This window comes from Procambarus clarkii, chromosome 56 (assembly GCF_040958095.1).
Source record: "Procambarus clarkii isolate CNS0578487 chromosome 56, FALCON_Pclarkii_2.0, whole genome shotgun sequence".
Classification (NCBI taxonomy): domain Eukaryota; kingdom Metazoa; phylum Arthropoda; class Malacostraca; order Decapoda; family Cambaridae; genus Procambarus; species Procambarus clarkii.
In genome coordinates, this window is record NC_091205.1 from 26,282,772 (window position 1) to 26,303,887 (window position 21,116).

The 21,116-nt window shown below is 43.9% G+C and overlaps 1 long non-coding RNA gene across 1 annotated transcript; it reads left to right on the forward strand.

Annotated features, from left to right (window-relative positions):
- Positions 1-1,277: 1,277 nt before the first annotated feature.
- LOC123770943 (uncharacterized) lies at positions 1,278-19,980 on the forward strand. Its single transcript, XR_006774422.2, has 4 exons — positions 1,278-1,430; positions 17,959-18,126; positions 19,170-19,326; positions 19,797-19,980. It is a non-coding gene; the product is annotated as an uncharacterized lncRNA (long non-coding RNA).
- Positions 19,981-21,116: the final 1,136 nt, after the last annotated feature.

The window sequence follows — 21,116 nt, forward strand, 5'->3', positions numbered from 1 at the left end:
TCGGCGTTCGATCCCCTATGGTCCAATTAGCTGGACCACAGGGGATTGAAACCTTTCCATTTCTCCGTCGTATCAGATATGCCTACCCACATATCTCCCTTCCATGTGCTATTTAGTCGTACTGGGTTAGTGCTTTCTCCTGATAATCACCTTACTTTACCTTAGATCGGCTCAAGGTAGCGTAAACTCGCTTATAAAAGAGAATCATCTCACTTACACAAAGTAAACCATGTACACTCGCTCTACGCTTAAACGCTATCTTATGAAAGTAACTTACGCTGAAGAGACAGCAGACGAAGCTGGGGAAGCTGTCCACTTAACTATTTTACCGCTTCTGCCTCGGCGCGATCTGAACATCAAATAATGGATTAAAGACAGAATTTGGCCACAGACAAGACGCTTTGGGGAATAAGACTCACCCATTACGCTCTGGTCCACAGGAAACCAACCATTACTCGAACATGAGGTAATGACGGTAGAGCGCAGAATGGGACTCTCGCACCCATTATATCTTAATGGGGAGTGTCAGAGCCACACCATGTGAAACGGTGCAGACACACTTTAGGAGACAGTGTGTCAGAGAAACACTAGATAGACAGAGATACTGTGTCAAGAGATACACCCGACACGCAGAGGTACTGTGTCAGAGATACACACGAGATACAGATACTGTGTCAGAGATACATACGAGAGATAGAGATACTGTGTCAGAGATACGCACGATAACGCACTAATAAAACACGTTTGTTCTCATATATATATATATATATATATATATATATATATATATATATATATATATATATATATATATATATATATATATATATATATATATATTATAGTTCTATGTATAGGCGTCAGTTAGGTTAGATTCGGCGTTTAGATTATTTGGCGATTATTTGTATTTGAAGTACGTGGGTGAAGCATTATCAGAGTGGCGATTCGAGCAGAAGTAGTTAGCGAAGCACAGCTCGAGAAAGACACAGCCATCATCAGTTGTGAGTCTTGTGTTTTCAGTCATAAACGGGGGATTTGATGGCTGAATTAACGAGCATTTTGAATTTGTTAATGAGGACGGGCCGGGGTTAATGCCATTTGGCGTTAGTTTACAAGTGAGCGAAACAATGCTTGAACAAAGTTCGAACGTTGTCATCGTGATTCATGTGAAATTTTTCATTCAGAAATAGTTCGAACGGCTGCTGGATGAACCGCATTTGGCTAATTTTAACGCTCTGAAGATGAGATGCGGTGAGACACACGTTTCAGACGAGCTCCGAGTTTCTGGTGGTCCAGTGGTATATTTGACGGCGAGGATTACCAATCCCAATACTATAATCTTGATTTGAATTACACGGTGTAAGGAGTTAGGGATTTATCACCACCGGCCTTGACATTGGGCCGTCTCCGTGGACCGCGGGCGATACAAGGCAAGTTGTAATTTATGCAGGCGATGAGTCACAATAACGCGGCTGAAGTAGTTTGACCAGGCCACACACTAGAAGGTGAAGGGACGACGACGTTTCGGTCCGTCATGGACCATTTTCAAGCCGAAACGTCGTCGTCCCTTCACCTACTAGTGTGTGGTCTGGTCAAACATAGTAATTTGTGTTTGCAATATTTTTGTTTACGATTCCATGAGTGGACAGCACTAAAGACCCTACTGATGGTTGAAGGGTTCCACTTGTTGACTCGTATTTTGTTTCCAATCAACTCCCTCCCTTGTTAACTCCCTCTGAATGATGTCTTGAGTATTTGTTTCTATGTCGTTATCAAGGTTCTTCTGAATGTTCTTCTGAACACTTTGTACTCCTTCGTAGGAAAGATTGGCGCAAATTTTGATTTAGAAAAGTGCGTGTAGTTGGCCTACGCTTTTTCATGTACAATATTCTTCAGATAGGCTCAGTCCGTTTATTATTAGAAATTTATGGCTGTTGAGAGCCTCTCGATAATGTTCCGAAGCTGAATAATGAAGCATTTTGAGGAAAGTTAAGCATTACAATCAAGTTAATAAGACTCTGTTGAAACTGAAGCGGTTTCATAATTGTCTTTTTTAACTTTTATGATCAAAGGATTTGGTAATGGAGTGGGTGAGAGAGGTTCATAAGAGCGTGAGAGAGAGAGAGAGAGAGCTTGGCTATCTTGGGGAGTGAGGTTGGTAAGGAGTTAGTGAGAGATTGATAAGGGAGAGTAAAAGACGCGTGAGAAGTTATTGATAACGAGAATGTATGTTTAGGGAAAAATACATACATACATAATGAGCCACAAGCAGAATGTTGGCTTGCTAGATACAGCAAGTTTTTACTATAACTAAAGCCACTAATACGCACAGCGTTTCGGGCATTTAAGGACGGGTTGCTTTACGAGAAGGACTTCTCAACAATGCTGAGGATAATTTAATTTGTATTATCCTATATTATTATTATACTGGTTTATATATATAATATATATAATATATATATATATATATATATATATATATATATATATATATATATATATATATATATCTCACATCAGCGTTGGCTCCTTGATAGCGTTCTCAGTATTCATAGTCTTGGAGAGTAGGGATTATGGTAGCCTTTGGACTTGGGTCACTGGATAACGTAATCGCCGGTGGTGTAAGTTAAGCCTCAGTTATGTGGATGTCAGGTGTGGAAGTAACACATATGTGAATAGCTAACAGATGTGCCGTCTACCACCACCACCACTACCACATCACTGAGAATATTTGTGATGAAAGGTTGCCGTGAAAATCACACACTAAAATTTGTGATTTGTGGTGAAAGTTTGGGCGTGTGTACAAATCCACAAGGGCCGTGACGAGGATTCGAACCTACGTCCGAGATTTTGGTGTGTGGTGCTGGTTGTGCATCATACTGCGTTAGTCCATGAACAGCAGCTCTTGTCTGGCCCACCCAGGTTCGAGGCCCACTCAGTCTCGTGGCCCACTCATCCTCGAGGCCCACTCATTCTCGTGGCCCACCAAGCCTGCTGGCCCACTCATGCCGTTCTCTCTTCCCAAACTAATATTTTATGAAGTGAATACCAGGAAGTCAGTATATTTGTGCGCCGTTTATTGACACAACTTTGTACATTGTGCCATCCACAATAGTTTGGTTTATAAACGTAGGCAAACCAAACAGAAATTTCCGGCTGATGGAGAGCAAGCTTTGTTGATTGATATGCAAATTGTTATTGGCAGTGGAGTGTATTTGTGTGCGCGTGTATGTGTGTGTGTGTGTGTGTGTGTGTGTGTGTGTGTGTGTGTGTGTGTGTGTGTGTGTGTGTGTGTGTGTGTGTGTACGTACCTAGTTGTACTCATCTAGTTGTGCTTGTGGTGGCTGAGCTCTGGATCTTTGGTCATCTGTGTGTGTGTGCATGTGCGCGCGTGCATAAGCGTTTTCTCACCTAAATATACTCGCAATATCGAATGTTAGTTCCTGAACCCCGCCTTGCAAGCTGTTGGTTGACTAACCCAGTGACTCCCACCGCTCTTATAGTCTGTCTGTGTTTTATTTAATGTACCTTGAGTAACTGTTCGCTCCACTGGGAGTCAGTACTGAGACCATATACACAGGCACACCCACAGGCACCCACAGGCACCCACAGGCACCCACACATCCACACAACGCCACAGAATTACGAATCCTGCGTGCCTGGTGGATAGCGCGCAGGATTCGTAATTCTGTGGCGCGGGTTCGATTCCCGCACGAGGCAGAAACAAATGGGCAAAGTTTCTTTCACCCTGAATGCCCCTGTTACCTAGCAGTAAATAGGTACCTGGGAGTTAGTCAGCTGTCACGGGCTGCTTCCTGGGGTGTGTGTGTGTGGTGTGGGAAAAAAAAAAAAGTAGTTAGTAAAACAGTTGATTGACAGTTGAGAGGCGGGCCGAAAGAGCAAAGCTCAACCCCCGTAAAAACACAACTAGTAAACACAACTGAGATAACGACACAACAACAGAAGAAAACATGTCTGATAAAGTAGAGAAAGTCTTTGTCTGTAAACTTTATTCCCAGGTTTCAACATTATCTTGACCCCACCCCCAGGGAAGCCCAGAGGAATATCTCTTTTTAAAAACTCCCTGAATACTTATAGTTTATCGGGGGGCGGGGGGGGGTGCATTTTGTCAGCTGGTGACTGAGGGAGTAAGGTGCGACACGGGAGGGGGGACTAGCTCTTGGGCCCCGCTTTCCTCCCCATCACTATATGTGGTACAACGCTTCTTACAATTTCCTTGAGGAGTTCTGTCGTGTCTGTTTTTAAAGCTGTAGGAGGAATTGGCCTCAACCATCTTCCTCCAGTCCATTCTACGTGTTCGTTACTCGTCCACGTGTTCGCTGTGGAAGAGTCTGTCCTCTAATCCAACTTTTCATGTGATATAATGGCTGTTGTGGATTAGCGAAGACCTCCATCAATGTCAACCTGGAGAGGGACGAGCACCTGAGGGAGAAGGTAATGGGAATTCTTAGCATCAATGTCATCAATCCTCTTCAGAACGGTGATCTCCTTACCCAGGCCTCGTCGATGGTATTGGACCCAAGTTCCTAGTACTGTCCAGTCTTCTAGATCAGTTATGTTAGGTGTATGGGGGAGAGTGGGGGAGTATGGGGGAGTATGGGGGAGAGTGGGGGTTAAATGCCGTTTACCTGTTGAATTACAGAGATTATCTGTGACCTTTACGTCCCTAGAGTCGAAAGTTCACTTTCCCCACATGTGTTAACTCACCATGTGCCCCTAACGCCCCCATCAGCCGGCGGCTGAGCGGACAGAACACTGGACGCGTGATCCTGTGGTCGCAGGTTCGATCCCGGGCGCCGGAGAGAAACAATGGGCAGAGTTTCTTTTACCCTATGCCTCTGTTACCTAGCAGTAAAATAGGTACCTGGGGTGTTAGTCAGCTATCAGGGGCTGCTTCCTGGGGGTGGAAGCCTGGACGAGGACCGGGCCGCGGGGACACTAAAGACCCGAAATCATCTCAAGATAACCTCAAGAATCATCATATTGAAAATATAGCATTAAACTAGCACTTAAATTATCGAAAACCAGAAGTTGTTGTTGTTGTTGTTAAAGATTCGCTACTTGGAACAAAAAGTTCCAAGTAGCACGGGCTATGGTGAGCCCGACCAGAAGTACCGTTGGTTGGAGAGACTTGAGGTCCTGTTAGCTCTGGGTTCCAGAGCTCTTCGTTCTATCGTATCTACAGTTAAAGCTCTATATATGGAGTTTGCTTCCATAAGTCACTACTGGGCGAGCAGCCAACATGAACCATAAGAGACATCTCTATATTTTTTTACCCTTTCCCCGAGTCGTCAGGCGGTGGCAGAGGCGAAATGATGGTGGCAGTCGCTGAAGAAGGTGATGGTAAGGGATGTCGTTCAGAATAGATGGTCATTTGGGGGGGAGGGGGGGGGGGGGTTACGACGTTCAATGTAGCTGGCCGTCCTCATTCACACGGCCGGATATGCTTGGGGCTTCTGAGGGAAGATGGTCATTAAACCTTCCTTCAGTGATTGGGTGGGATGGGGAAAATCGACATGTATGTTCAGGTATATGTGTGCCTACATAGGGAGGGGGAGGGGGGGGGGAGGCTCACCTGATGGTAGTGTGGGTGTGATGTTCTTACTTGTGTGTGTGTTCTGACCTACACATATATTCTTACCCATAAGAACAAATCCACAAGGGCCGTGACGAGGATTCGAACCTACGTCCGAACCTACCTATATGTGTGTTCTTCCATATATTTGTGTCCTTACTCATGTGAGTCTTCTTATTTTCCTCATGCTTCTTATATGGAACTTAAGAATATAATCTACTACTTTGAGAGAATAAGCTTTCATTAATTGACACAATCTATCATGCAATCAGAGGCCATCGTGGGAAATGGAAATCTCCAAAACTCAAAACACTTTACTTAAACTAATCGTACCTAATTTTGGCTTAACCTAAGCTTTACCTAGGCCTAACGTCGGAGTCCTATATCCATCATATTGATTGACTGATAAAGATTAAGCCACCCAAAAGATGGCACGGGCATGAATAGCCCGTACGTGGTGGCCCTTTTGAGCCATTACCAGTATCAAGAGCTGATACTGGAAATCTGTGAAGGTGCGACTGCACCCTGCGTGACGGGAGATGTCTCCCGTGTCCATCATATGTTAGGCTTACTCTTGAATATGTATCCGCGGCATGGAACCCTCACTTAAAAAAAAAGGATAAAGAGAAACTAGAAAATCTATAAAGATGTGGCCTCGTAGCCTGGTGGATAGCGCGCAGGACTCGTAATTCTGTGGCGCGGGTTCGATTCCCGCACGAGGCAGAAACAAATGGGCAAAGTTTCTTTCACCCTGAATGCCCCTGTTACCTAGCAGTAAATAGGTACCTGGGAGTTAGTCAGCTGTCACGGGCTGCTTCCTGGGGGTGGAGGGCTGGTCGAGGACCGGGCCGCGGGGACACTAAAGCCCCGAAATCATCTCAAGATAACCTCAAGATGGGGAGTGAGGCTCGCTCCTAAGATGACGGTATTGAGCGTTAAGTGCTAACACATAATTACAAGACCCCGAGCCAACATAGAGCCAAGCCACTTATGTTGAGGCGTGTAATACCCTATTAATATCCCTTATGTTATGCTGTTGTTGTTGTTGTTAAAGATTTAGCTACTCAGGACGAAGTGTCCATGTAGCACGGGCTATGGCGAGCCCGTAATATGTTTTGCCATTCATCCGCTTGTTTAATCCACTTGTTCTGTACCACCTCACTCAAAGAGAATATAAACCTGTGCAAATCATGATAAATAACAATTACGGGCTATTCATGCCCGTGCCACCTATTGGGTGGCTTAATCTTTATCAATCATGATAAATTACGGGCTCACTATAGTCCGTGCTGACCATTTGGTCACCACTTGGTCCGGGAGACATCTCCCGTCACGCAGGGTGCAGTTGCGCCTCCACAGATCTCCAGTATCATCTTTTGATACTGGTAATGGCTCGAAAGGGCCACCACTTACGGGCTTTTCATGCCCGTGCCACCTCTTGGGTGGCTTAATCTTCATCAATCAATCAATAGTCCGTGCTCACGGGAGACATCTCCCGTCACGCAGGGTGCAGTTGCACCTCCACAGATCTCCAGTATCATCTATTGATACTGGAAATGGCTCAAAAGGGCCACCACTTATGGGCTATTCATGCCCAAGCCACCTTTTGGGTGGCTTACTCTTCTCTCTCTCTCTCTCTCTTAGCCCGTGCTACATGGACATTTCGTTCTAAGTAGCTAAATCTAAAACAACAACAGCATGGTAAATTAGTCTTTGAGAATGTAAGGAGTGACCTTGCGAAACACATCCCGAGGCGTCAGATCATAATAGTGTGAAAATTAACTATGGAGTTAATTTTTGTGGGGCCACGTGAGTTATAAGGAGACAAGGCTTGTGAATTAGGGTGTTGGAAATGAAAAAATCCACAAGGGCCATGACGAGGATTCGAACCTGCGTCCGGGAGCATCCCAGACACTGCCTTAATCGACTGAGCTACGACAGGTGTTGGAAATGTTTGTTAACCCCATTCCTCCCGCCCCACACCCATTCCCCCCCCCCTCCCCACGTCAACGTCATCCACTTGAATTTTAAATATGCAAGTAAAGTCTCATTGGGCTCTCAAAGCATTCTCTAAACCCATTCCAACTCTCCAAAGCTTTAGAAAAACTCCTTCGTAAGAAAAAATAATAATTATAAATAAATAAAGCGACAAAATAGTGTTTATATCATTATGTTCAGAGCAAAAATCTCTTGTGAATTCTCTCTCCATTTTCTTTATCTAATATTTACGCTGTTTACTGAGAGAAAATGTACCTTTAAACGTATTTAGAGGGACAACTTTTTTTAAATATCATTCATCACGGCCAATTGGGACGAGAGGGACCATTGACAAGCCGCCAGCTTCCTGTCCTCGTCGAGGCCACTAGTATTAGTGGCCCCTGATGTAAATTCAGGTAAATACTGGTAGGAAATGTTTAGCAGTAATTGAAATCGGACGTAGTTTGTGTGCTTAATATATGTATGTTTAGAATGTCTGCTTAATGTCTGCTCTAAGTTAGTCTACCAATTAAAGGAAATAAGTCGTAAGTAAATAATAATAATAATAAAATGGCGAGTGGAAGCTAGTCCTGAGAAACTGGAAATGAGAAAATATAATTGAATGGTTGATTTCGGAAGGTGAAATTAATGAGTAGTAATCAGAAAACGCAAATTCACGGAAACGTAATATGAGAATGTGCAACAGAAAACGTGATCTAGGGAAACATAAAAGGAGAATGTGCAACAGAAAACGTGGTCTGAGGGGGAAACAAAAGTCTAATGTCCAACAGAATACAAGACTAAAAAGCACAAAAAAAGGTTACAGATAGACGGAAACAAATATAAATAAAACCTCGAAATATTCACTACAATTAAAAATGTTCTCTGAGACTTGTGATAAAAGGGGTGGGAAAAAAAGGAAGAAATCCTTAAGATGCAAAGGATTAATTAAAGATGGAGGAAGCATTGAGCTGGTGTGCCCAGCCAAGAGGTAAGGGCATTCCACCGACTCCTTGAGGCGTGTTGTAATCCTGCTCTTTGTTCCTGGACCTTTTGTTGAAATTCACACACAAAAAAAGGTAAGACTGTTGCCTTCTGAAGGCCTTTGTGCGCTGGCCGCTTGTGTTTTGGTTTCTCGTTCATTTATTAAAACAGTCGAGGGGTTATGAGAGGGAATTGAAATGTTTTCATCGGCGGGTTTTGAGTTTGAAAATGGGGCTCAGAATTTTGTATTTCTAATCATCTTGGAAAAAAATGTCTTGCCCTGCTACCTTGAAAACTGGAGGCTCTGGAACCGGCTCCTCTAAGGCGATGGTGGAACATAATGTCATTCAATATATATATATATATATATATATATATATATATATATATATATATATATATATATATATATATATATATATAAGGAGAAATACACAAGGTCTTCTCTGAGTACTCTATATTTTCTTCTCCGAGGCTATGGGTCCTTACACTTGCACCAGAGTTGGCACCCCTTCTATATATATATTACCTCCTGGCTCCTTAATAGCCATTTAAAAACAGCCAGGTACTGAGGCCAGCTCATTTCTAATTGCTTCAAACATAACAACTGGATTGCTTGGATCAGCTGTAGGGGCAGAGGTCATTAGCCAAGGAGTGAGGAGATCACCACGTAGTTCGATCGTGAATGTTTTATAGTCGAAATTAGGTTGACTTAATGATATGTAATGAAATTTTCACGACTGGAAGTTTTCATTTATTGCCGCTGGGAAAAGAAGTATTGGAGACCTTGCGTTTTGGAGAATTCCAGTTACGGGTGTCGAACCGGGATCATGTTTTGGGGATGTCGACATTCGATTTTAGACCCTCTCTGCTTAGTACGCTACTTTACGCTTCACAATTATAGCTGTCACTACTGCTATAAGTATTTCAGGGAGTTGATATTACTCACCAATGTAGGTCTGACTAAATGTAAAACTATGTCAGCTTAATTATTCTCACATCCCAGCATCACTATGTGAAGAGCTGCGAAAATTAGATACCGTTAGAGATAACTCTAATTACAATTGTTCAAGAAATGTGCAAGCATTATATTCAAATTGATTTACTATTAGAAATACTAGCCAATTATTCCTAGTTTGCTGTCTACTAGGAGGCCATGTGGGCCATTGTAACCTGTTTAACCCCCGCCCACTGCATGGGGGTCATGGTAATGTTGCTTTGACATACGATGAACATATTGTTAGTGTATGTTAAATTATGTAACTAGCTCATTAGTACTGTAACTTGTTTAGTTGAGCGAATGGAGCCAAGCGCCTGAATCCATTACGTGACAATATAATTTTTCTAACACATACGGGATGGGTATGGTGGCCACTACCACTCTGGGGATGGGTATGGGGCCCACTACCCCTCATGGGTATGGGGCCCACTACCCCTCATGGGTATGGGGCCCACTACCCCTCATGGGTATGGGGCCCACTACCACTCACGGGATGGGTATGGGGCCCACTATCACTCACGGGATGGGTATGGGGACCAACTACCACTCAGGGGACGGACTTGAACCTATAACTGACCATGCAATCATATCTTAGCTTTCACTCGGACTTACGTATGTACCCGCACATGGACTTACATAAATGCACTTCTACCTGTAATTGCACCTGTACCTGTAATTGCACTTGTACATATATTTATACATATCCCTGGACTTTTTTCATGAATAATATGAACAATTCCTGAATTTGGTTGGTGTCTGGCAGTTTACCTCAAAGTGGCGTGGTTAAACACGGGTCTACCCTCTGAAACCTGACCTGCAGACCCACCTCGGCCTCGAGTACAAGCACCAAGTGCTCGTTAACTCGGCTGCCGCTCCGCCTATTTATGAATGAAAATAGCGTTACACATTGGCCAAACCTGATTACCTTGAGCGTGAACATGGAGAGAGAGAGAGTGAGAGTGAGAGTGAGTGTGTGAGTGTGTGAGTGTGTGAGTGTGTGAGTGTGTGAGTGTGTGAGTGTGTGAGTGTGTGAGTGTGTGAGAGTGAGTGAGTGAGTGAGTGAGTGAGTGAGTGAGTGAGTGAGTGAGTGAGTGAGTGAGTGATAATGATAATGATAATGAAAGACAAAAAAGAGAAACCAAGACTGAAACTGGAAGATAGCGATAGACAGAGGGTCAGAGAGTGAGAGAGACAGGAGACGTGACAGTGGTATATGATAATTGATCACTCCCTCATTTGCATATCCAGACGAGATATATGTAAATTAAGTGTATACTCAATGCAGCTGTGCGAGGAACTTAGGTAAACCACGCGAAGAGTAAACTCAAACTCATGTGTGTTTCATTTCATGACGGAAAAACCCTCAAAGCATGGACGGAAAGTATCCACGAACTAGCAATAGTTAAACTGATCGAGTTATCATGCAAAATTTATTTTAATATGTTGACCAGACCACACAGTAGAAGTTGAAGGGACGACGACATTTCGGTCCGTCCTGGACCATTCTCAAGTCGATTGTCTATATACGTGTCCCATACGAGGCAGCTCCAATACGTTTCTAAAAATAAAACTTTGTTGACGTTAATCAGCTGTTTGGCTTTATTATGAAGTTATTTTTGCTAATGTTTACGTCTCTGGTGCTTATATAAGGTGAATGGTTGTCATGACGACAGTCAGCTGATGCGTAGAAACTGGCTCCCTCATTGGTCGATATCTCCTCTGACGTCATGATCTCGTGCTGAACATTCGTAATTTGTTTGTTGATATTTTCATGTAATTCGGTGTTGTTTACTTCGCAGTTTTAAAGAAAAGCCGATGAAAGGAGTAATGATCCTAGATGATCTCTTCAGCAATTCTGTAAATCACAGATAAACGGAATCTTGTGGAGAAATCTTGAAAAAACGGGAGATACAGAGTTCTTTCTTGACGTCAGAGACGCTTTCTCCTGATAGTCCCTTCCCTTCCCTTATCTCTCTTTATCCTCCCACTCTCGCTTCCTATCTCTCTCTCTCTTGTTCTATCTCTCTCTCCTCCCATCCTCTTGTCCCATTCCTTCTCATCTTTCTTGCTCCTACCCTCTCCCATTTCCGGTACAGCGGTAACTGTATCGCAAAGCAACTGTCTGTTTACTACAGCACGTCTGGTACCATCACCTCATGTAGCGCGGCGGTCACGATGTAGTATGTTGTGATCTATTCAATTTAGGTACCACCTTCCCGGCATATTTCGAATATGTATCTCGGTGGTCGACGACCGGGCCGCGGGGACGCTAAGCCCCGGAAGCACCTCAAGGTAACCTCCCTATTCGCGTCTCTCTCACTCCTCTTCATCGGACTGTCATGTCATAAAATATTTCGATGCCCTGCGAATGCTTCCAGCCTCGAACGAGCACTTCATATAAAACCTTGATAATGCGATATATTTCACCTTTGCTTTAAACGAAGCACCCTGTTATCCGATACTTTACACACTTACTAATATTAGTAAACGATTTTACTATGAATACTTTTTCTTTTTTTCATAGGCAATTCAATATTATTTTTTTTTCTGAAATTTTGAGATTTTTAGTTTTGAATATGTGCGAGAGATATTTAGTTCAATATATATTCGGTCCTACCGCAAACTCTTTTAAGGAGCTGCATCACGCATGAGAGAGAGAGAGAGAGAGAGAGAGAGAGAGAGAGAGAGAGAGAGAGAGAGAGAGAGAGAGAGAGAGAGAGAGAGAGAGAGAACGATTTAAGCCTGAGATTTTAGTATTGTCAGCCGCTGGGACCTGTCTAACATTTTAGAAACTTTCAAAATATTGAATCTGAATTTTCATTGAGTTTTAAACATTTTCTGCCTTCTTAATTTTGGATTGTAATATTTGAATTAAAAATTCAAGCAGATACAATTATATATTATATGTATATGTACTGTATTCAAACATTATCAACACTGTGTTTATAAGTGTTAGTGTATCTTGGTCTTGGAGCTCCAGCTGTAGCTCCAGCTGTAGCCTCGGCTGTAGCCTCGGCTGTAGCTCCAGCTGTAGCTCCAGCTGTAGCTCCAGCTGTAGCTCCAGCTGTAGCTCCAGCTGTAGCCTCGGCTGTAGCTCCAGCTGTAGCTACAGACGGTGTCTATAGCTACAATCATTGCTTCATCAATAAAGTCATCAGTCGCTTCAACAATAACAATATAACTACAGCTAAATAGAAATTTCCTTTACTATTAATTTATACTTGAATGTGTATATGAATGTGAGGTATGATTCCACCAGAGTTATTGTTGTTTAAGATTCGCTACCTGGAACACAGAGTTCCAAGTAGCACGGGGTATGGTGATCCCGCAGTTAAACCAGAGGCTGTGTGAGTCTTCCGTCTTGCTAAGTTTCCGTCGCGTTCAGTATCGTTCTCTCTTGTTTCATAGCGTTCTGTTTATTTCTCTGTCTAGTTGTCTCTTCTCTCGTTTTTATCTCGCTCTCTCGCCCTCAACCCGTTTTCTTTCGCTCGTTCCTACAACATTCCGTGTTCACTTCAACATCAAAGGCTGAAGATGATGAAAAAGAATTTCATTCTATCACTAAAATATTTAAAAAAAAATGCAGTCTCTTGATGAAAAAGTTAAATCCAATAAATTATGAATTACTTAATTGAATTTCTAATTATATTCCAGGACGACCTTCGTCTCTTCTCCCATGTCATTTATTAATTAACTATCTTAAAGACACCAGGCGTAGTAAGAAGCATCTTTAAAGCAAGATATCATCTCCTTAAGGCCCAGAGCATCATAATAGCCTAAATAATTTACTATTTTTCATACTAAAATATAAAAACATCTCGAATATTATGAGTTCTGAGCACCTTCGTTCAGAGGAGGAAAGATCTCACAAAAATTACGAGAGATTTGCCTCTTGAAAATTTTTTGTGCGAACGCTGCGTTTTTTTTTATATAAATATTTTATAATATGCGCAATCTTGCCTTCAGTGCTAGGAAAATGTGTTTGCTCTCTGCTCTTTGTGCAACGAGAGACTCCTTCGTTTGTGGGGTGGGGTTGGTACAGCAGCACCAACGGTACAGCAGTAACTGTATCGCAAAGCAACTGTCTCTTTACTACAGCACGTTTGGTACCATCACCTCATGTAGCGCGGCGGTCACGATGTAGTATGTTGTGATCTATTCAATTTAAGGTACCACCTGCCCGGCACTGCCAGCCCAAAACCGTCAACCAAACGCCACCAACCCAACACTCACCGCATCCAGTGATTGTAACTGTAAATTAAACTCGCACAATCTAGTCTACCTTGATGACGAGGGGGCTCCACATTCTCGGGAACAAATTTCAGGGGAATTAATATCCTTATAGATAAAAATGCAAAAATGTGTCAAACCGCTGCTATCAGTAATTGGCATATTTTTGGTATAAAAATTAAGAATTTCAAACTGCGAATAGGTGGAGAGAGCCAGAATTTGGGTCCAAAATATGGCTCAGGTATCGAATTTGGGATGTTTGGGGTATTTTTAAAACTGCAGGGGGGTTTGGGCAAAATGTGACCCACTGCCGATTTCAGTAATTGGCATATTTTTGGTATAAAAAGTCGGAATTTCAAACTGCGAATAGGTGCAGAGAGCCAGAATTTGGGTCCAAAATATGGCTCAGGTATCGAATTTGGGATGTTTGGGATATTTTTAAAACTGCAGGGGGGTTTGGGCAAAATGTGACCCACTGCCGCTTTCAGTAATTGGCATATTTTAGGTATAAAAATTCAGAATTTCAAACTGCGAATAGGTGCAGAGAGCAAGAATTTGGGTCCAAAATATGGCTCAGGTATCGAATTTGGGATGTTAGGGATATTTTGAAACTGCAGGGGGGTTTGGGCAAAATGTGACCCACTGCCGATTTCAGTAATTGGCATATTTTTGGTATAAAAAGTCGGAATTTCAAACTGCGAATAGGTGCAGAGAGCCAGAATTTGGGTCCAAAATATGGCTCAGGTATCGAATTTGGGATGTTAGGGATATTTTGAAACTGCAGGGGGGTTTGGGCAAAATGTGACCCACTGCCGCTTTCAGTAATTGTTATATTTTTGGTATAAAAAGTCGAATTTCAAACTGGGAATAGGTGCAGAGAGCCAGAATTTGGGTCCCTATAACCCTGTACCCCCCACATATACCCTATACCCCCCCACATATACCCTGTACCCCTTCAAATGTACCCTATAGCCCCATACATAAATAATATAACCCCCCACATGTATCCTGTACCCCCACATGTTCCCCTGTATCCCCCACATGTACCCTTTAACTCCTCACATATACAATTTAACCACCTACATTTACACTGTACCCCCCACATTTACCCTATAACCCCCCACATGTACCCTATAACCCCCCACATGTACCCTATAACTTTCCACATGTACTCTGTATCCTCCACATGTACACTAAACCCCCCCCCCCGCACATGTACCTTATAACCTTCCACATGTACCCAGTACCCCCCACATGTACCCTGTTCCCCCCACATGTACCCTATAACCTCCCACATGTACCCTGTACCCCCCACATGTACCCTATAACCCCTCACATGTACCCAATAACCCCCACATGTGCAATATAACACCCCACATGAGCCTGTACACCCCACATGTACCCTGTACCCCCACATATACCCAAAAAAACCCACATGTACCCTATACCCTCCTACATGTACCCTATATCCTCTACATGTACCCTGTAACCCCCCATATGTACCCTGTACCACCCACTTGTACCCTATAACCTCCCACATGTACCTTTTAACCTATCACATGTACCCAGTACCCCCAAACATGTACCATATAACCCTTCACATGTATCCAGTACCCCCAAACATGTACCATATAACCCCCACATGTATCCTGTACTCCTCACATGTTTCCTGAATCCCCCACATGTACCCTATAACCCCCACATTTACCCTGTAACCTATCACATATACCCTGTACCCGCCACATGTACACTATAACCCCAAAATGTACCCCCACATATACCCTGTACCCCCTACATGTACCCTATAACCCCCCACATGTACCCTGTACCCCCTACATGTACACTATAACCCCAAAATGTACCCTATGAACCCCCACATATACCCTATAACCCCCCCACATGTACACAGTAACCCCCACATGTACACAGTAACCCCTCACATGTACATAGTAACCCCCCACATGTACACAGTAACCCCCCACATATACCCTATAACCCCCCACATGTACCCTGTACCCCCCAAATGTACCCTATAGCCCCATACATATGTAATATAACCCCCCACATGTACCTCTGTACCCCGCCACATGTACCCTATACCCCCCACATTTACCCTATAACCCCCACATGTACCCTGTACCCTCCACATTTACACTATAACCCCCCACATGTACCCAATAACCCCCCACATGTACCCAATAACCCCCACATGTACACAGTAACCCCCCACATGTACACAGTAACTCCCCACATGTACACAGTAACCCCCCACATGTACACAGTAACCCCCCCACATGTACACAGTAACCCCTCACATGTACATAGTAACCCCCCACATGTACACTGTAACCCCCAACATGTACATAGTAACCCCCCACATGTACACAGTAACCCCCCCACATGTACACAGTAACCCCCCACATGTACACAGTAACCTCCCCACATATACTCTGCAGCCCCCACATGAACCCTTTAACCTCCCACATATACCCTGTACTCCACACATGTACCCTATAACCCCCCACATGTACTCTGTACCCCCACATGTACCCTAAACCCCCCATGTACCCTATAACCCCCACATAATACCCTGTACCCCCAAATAATACCCTGTACCCCCACATGTACCCTATAACCCCCCACATGTAACTTATAACCCCCCACATATACAATATAACCCCCTACATATATCCTGTACCCCTATATGTACCATATAACCCCCACATGTACCCTGTACCCCCCTAAATGTACCCTATAACCCGCCCACATGTACCCTGTACCCCCACAGGTACTTTGTATCCCCCACATGTACCCTGTACCCCCCCCCCCTCACATGTTCCCAATAACCCCCCACATGAACCCTATAACCCCTCACATGAACCCTGTATCCCCCACATGAACCCTGTATCCCCCACATGAACCCTATAAACCCCACATGTGCCCAATAACCCCCCACATGTACTCTAAACCTCCGACATGTACCCTATAACCTCCCACATGTACCCTATATCCCCCACATGTACCCTGTACCCCCACATGTGCTCTGTACCTCCCACATGTACCCAGTACCCCCCACACTTACCCTATATCCCCCACATGTACCCTTTAGCCTTCCACATGTTCCGTATATCCCCCACATGTATCCTGTACCCCCTCCATGTACCCAATAACCCCCCACTTGTACCCCTGTACCCCGACATGTACCTTATAGTCCCCCACATGTACCCTGTAACCCCTTACATGTACCCTGTACCCCCCATGTACCCTATACCCTCCCACATGTACCCTGTACCCTCCCACATGTACCCTGTACCCCCCATGTACCCTATACCCTCCCACATGTACCCTATACCCTCCTACATGTACCCAATACACTCCCACATGTACCTACCCTATAACCCCCACATGTACCCTGTACCAGTTAAATGTACCCTGTACCCCTCATGTACCCTATAACCTCCCACATGTACTCAGTACCCCCACATGTACCCTGTACCCCCACATGTACCCTGTACCCCCCTACATATACCCTGTACCCCCCACATGCACCCAGTACCCACAACATGTACCCTATAACCCCCCCACATGTACCCTGTACCCCCCTACATATACCCTGTACCCCCCACATGCACCCAGTACCCACAACATGTACCCTATAAGCCCCCCCCCCACATGTACCCTGTTCTCCCCATATGTACCCTGTTCCCCCCACATGTACCCTATAACCCCCACATGTACAATGTACCCCCCACATGTACAATGTACCCCCCACATGTACAGTGTACCCCCCACATGTACAATGTACCCCCCATATGTACAATGTACCCCCCACATGTACAGTGTACCCCCCACATGTACAATGTACCCCCCCATATGTACTATGTACCCCCCACATGTACAATGTACCCCCCACATGTACAATGTACCCCCCACATGTACAGTGTACCCCCCACATGTACAATGTTCCTCCCACATGTACAATGTACCTCCCACATGTACCTTATAACCCTCCACATGTACCCTGTACCTTCCACATGTACCCTATAACCCCGCACATGTACCCTATAACCCCGCACATGTACCCTATAACCCCGCACATGTACCCTATAACCCCGCACATGTACCCTGTACCCCCTGACATCCTATAACACATCCTTGAGACATACTCCAGGCGCTCGAGGAGTACCTTGGGGAGACGGAGACAGGAAGAGCGAGGAAGGTGACGGGAAGTCTTGTTCTGAAGGACGAGAGGAGCGCCGAGGACCCGTCCGGCGTCACGTGGTGATCGTCGAGGACGCCACTTGTGCAGAATAATATTCTGAACAACGTCATCCTGGAGGTAAATAGTTATAAAGCATAAATGTTCACATTTTGATATGATAAAATCACTTAATTTTTCATTAGTGAGCAATATTTTAAGGCAATTGAAAGCACATATTAATATCATCCAGTGTTGTGTTAGGAACTTTGGGTTGTTGGGTTTGTTAGTGTTATTGTATATTGTATATTGTAGTTGTCGAGGGGCCGTTAACAGTTCTTGACTGACGGACGATTCACTGTCGATTCTATTGCAGATGTTGCTCTGTTGTACCTGTTGTTCTGTTGCAACATTTACAATAGAATGTTGTATTTGGTTTGTGAATTAGAATTTGAAATTAACAATTTCAAACATTCAAGCTGGGGATCATTATTGGTTCATTAGAGACTCGTTCGTATTTGTGGAAGTGAAGGAGTGGCTGTTGGCCATTGTTAATTGACACTTCAGACTCGCAAAACGTTAACCAATGGGGGTGAGTTTTAGGGTGAATGTCAGCCAATCAGCGGCCGGGTTTGGTGGGCTGTCGGGGTATAAAATGAAGAGGAGACAAAAAGCACGTCAGTGTGTTTTACCTCACTTTTGGTATACAGTTCCAGCTTCGTCTCTTGGAGGTGAGCTGTATGGGTGGTGGTTCTCCTCCCCCCCCTTGCCCCCTTGTTGCGTCCCCCCCCTCCCTCCCTGCCCCCTTGTTGCGTCGCCCCCTTCCTCCCCCTGCCCCCTTGTTGCGTCGCCCCCTTCCTCCCCCTGCCCCCTTGTTGCGTCGCCCCCTCCCTCCCCCTGCCCCCTTGTTGCGTCGCCCCCTCCCTCCCTGCCCCCTTGTTGCGTCGCCCCCTTCCTCCCCCTGCCCCCTTGTTGCGTCGCCCCCTCCCTCCCTCCCCCCTGCCCCCTTGTTGCGCCCCCCCCCCTTCTCCCCTGCCCCTTGTTGCGTCCCCCTCCCTTCCCCCTTGTCTTCTGTCCCTTGTTGCGCCCCCTTCCCTACCTGGCCCCCTAGTACTGGAACTAATAAAGTGTACTATAGTGTTTTAAATACTTATTAAATATTAATATAACTACCAATATTTCAGATTTGCCTTGCCGACTCCTTAAGGTTGGATGAAGTGCAGCTAAGGCTGCGTGTGGCACTACAGCTGACCCAAACTGGCCTGTGACGCTCCTCTACCCCCACTTGTATCATGCCAGAGGCTAGCCCTTAATGTCTGGCCTTCAACCTTATAAACTCTGGTAAGTATTTATTACAAACTTGTGTACATTAACGTTGGGAAACCCATAATCAAACTGCTAATAGAAAACAAAGTGTAAAACATGTTATAATAACTACTTTAAATGAATCAGGCTAGAGATTTTATTCTAGTAACACGGGTAACTAGAGATTTTCTGAACCCGAATATGTAAATCTTAAGGATGTAAAATTTTTTTTCTTTTTAACAATATTCTAGCATTGTTAATGAACTCTAAAGCTTTAGTATGTCTGTCTGTCTTAAAGAGCCCATTCTTGTTTGTTCCTAATTTATACTGCGGATAGTGGGCCCCCATACAATAAGTGCACTCCTATAGTAATCATGTAAGCGATAGTGAAGGTTGCTAGTGTCTGACAAAGGCTTAATGAACTGAATTTACGTAACGATAACAATGTAATATTAAATACTTTAAACCTGACCTTCCTAATGTTAACTCTATCGTCCCCTCCCCAGGTCCGGCCAACTACAGCCTGACGACAGAAGACGAGGATACTCTCTACTGGACATCGACGACGACGGAACAAAACGATGCACTGCCCGTCAACACTTGGTCTTCCGATCCAAGAGCTCGCTTGCTGACACCACCTGCTGATTCTTGGCTCTTCTTTGAATGTTAGAATTAAATTTCTACTTCAAACTAATGGCCTTTTATCCTACCGTAGTATAATTAAGCGTGATTCGTACTACTGGGCGCACTGTTCTCGCGGCCAGGTGTCTAACTAGGCTGCTAGATGATGCTATCCTGAACCCCCAACCCGGATCTGGTATAATTTGATGTTCATAGACCTCTAGAATATAATTCTAAACTGACTTAACCCCCCCTCTCTCTCTCTCTCTCACACACACCTTCCTAGTATCATGCATTTAGTAATGCCACTGAAGTTGTCATTATGGGTGGTAAACGCTCTTGGTTAAGGGGGCGTATTACGCTCTTAAATGTTTAATGTCAACCAATAATTTTTTTTTTTAATAGAACATTTGCAGCCCTTCTTATATATACAACTAGGTTTCAGTATCACATCCTATACAGAACAGGCGATGCATATATTTTTTAGCAACGAATTTTACACATTTTCGATAATTAACTAAAAGCCACAAGTTTCAAATGACATTTCTAGGACACTCATAATGTTAGTATATAAAAAGATTCGGATAAAAAAGGATTACCCAAAAAGGTTTAGTGTTACTAGTAAAAGTAGTCAAAGTTCCCCCAAAATTATATGCCAATATTTCATGTTTGCAATGATTTATAAAAAATGAACTAAGTAATAGTGTTTTATGATTATTGTAGAAATGTCGACTCTACATATAAGGTGTAAATTGAAAACAATGAAAGATGCAATTTTGTTACTTGAAAATATAAGATTAAACACACTGCCATCTGTGGTTGAAGTTGACTTAAACCAATTTCCTCCAAAATGTGCATCTTTACAGATATACACCATACAGAACGTTTGTCTAAGTTTCATCTAAATAAATTTTTATTTTTTACATAAAACTTTGCAAAAATTTAAAGTTGCTGCCACATTTTTGGTAAGGGAGTAGTTAGTGGATTGTCCCATCCTATATTGGCTTGCCAGCATTCTTGCATGACTAACTTACCCTATATTAACATCGGGCTTAACTCTCGGCAAGACTTAATAAGTGTCTACTTCCTCGGTAGTACTACTATAGTGCTAACCTAGTCCCTAGTCTTGCTTTCAAAAAAGGGGGCTATAACCCCCCCCTTAGCTCCACAAGTAGGGAAACTAACCAAAGTTACACTGGTCAGCA